Below are 1,395 nucleotides of genomic sequence, written 5' to 3'. Positions count from 1 at the left end.
TTTTTTCCTCATCATAATGTGTGTTGAGGATATAAAATTCCAAATATTACATAGGCTTGTATTACCTGATAATGATGACTCTCAACAATTTTTTTACATTGATGAAAAAATATGTAGATTCCTTCAAAACAAGGAGGAATTTGAGAACATGCACATTTGTCATGAGATAGAAAAGGAAACTAGGGATATAATCTAATTGAAAACCAATAAAATTCTCCCTAAGCTATACATGTTAGAATCCATGTTTAATTCTAATGATGCTTCTACCTACACTCCTAACATTATCAATGAACCCATTAAGAGGGTGTAAGAAACTACCCCTATAAACCTAGGCCAAAATAAAATCCAAATATGGTTTATATACGGTTAAATTGTTCCCCTAAAGAGTTCACTCAATTCATAGAACTCATAACTTAGTTAAAATATGTTTTTCTTGGTTCTACGAGAATCTCAAAGTATTTGACATGTAGGAGATAATTCAACCTGTACCTATAATCCCTGATTTTGAGCCTTATAAGCAAAAATAAAGGATGAACAACCTTATTTTAGAAAAAAAAAAAAAAGAGTTGAATTAGATAATACATAAGCAATAGGGGTCATATACTTTATTCATTACTCATAGTGGCTATCCGATTTGGTTCTAGTTAAGAAGAAAACTAGGGATATTTTATTATGTGTTGAATTTTTACATTTGAATAAGGTTCCATTAAAAGAAATTTACCCTAGCCCGCCGAAGGAGGACGTCCTCCAACAATATTTTGGTGTCAGCTTGGTGTCTTTTTTAGATGGTTTCACATACTACAATTAGATATCCCTCAAACTTGTAATTTCCATAAAACCACCTTCACCACCTATCGAGGTACCTATGCATATCAAAAGATGAAATTTGTTTTGATCAATGCAAGAAGTTACTTTTAGCATGCCATGACCATTTATTCTTGGGTGTGCTGGGTAAAATCACAATTGCCTACTTCAATGAGCTCAAGCTTTTTTCCAAAGAATGAAGTAGTCCTCTTGATAATCTTAGTTTAGCATATCCTTAAATCTAACAATACCATTTTTGGTGTGCTTCCAAATAAACTTTTGGGTCACATCTTGTCACGAAAGGGTGTCAAAGTTTATCCTGAGAGGGTGATAGCAATCAAAATGATATATTTACCCACAAATAAGAATGATATGTAATATTTATTTGGAAAGATAACTTTCCTAGTGCACTTCATTCCAAACTTTTATCAAGTTGTGAAACCTCTAAATCAACTAATGAAGAAAAATATTAGGTTTAGATGGGACCATCCTACACATCGAGATTTCGAGTCTATTAAACTAGCCATTTCTTATGCACCTTTGTTGATTATTCCTAATAATTCAAAATATTTTATCATATATACTAACTCA

Source organism: Pinus tabuliformis, chromosome 7 (genome assembly GCF_031772625.1).
Source record: "Pinus tabuliformis cultivar Carrire ecotype Pingquan chromosome 7, CPIR1, whole genome shotgun sequence".
NCBI lineage: Eukaryota > Viridiplantae > Streptophyta > Pinopsida > Pinales > Pinaceae > Pinus > Pinus tabuliformis.
Note: the sequence above shows the minus strand (reverse complement) of the source record.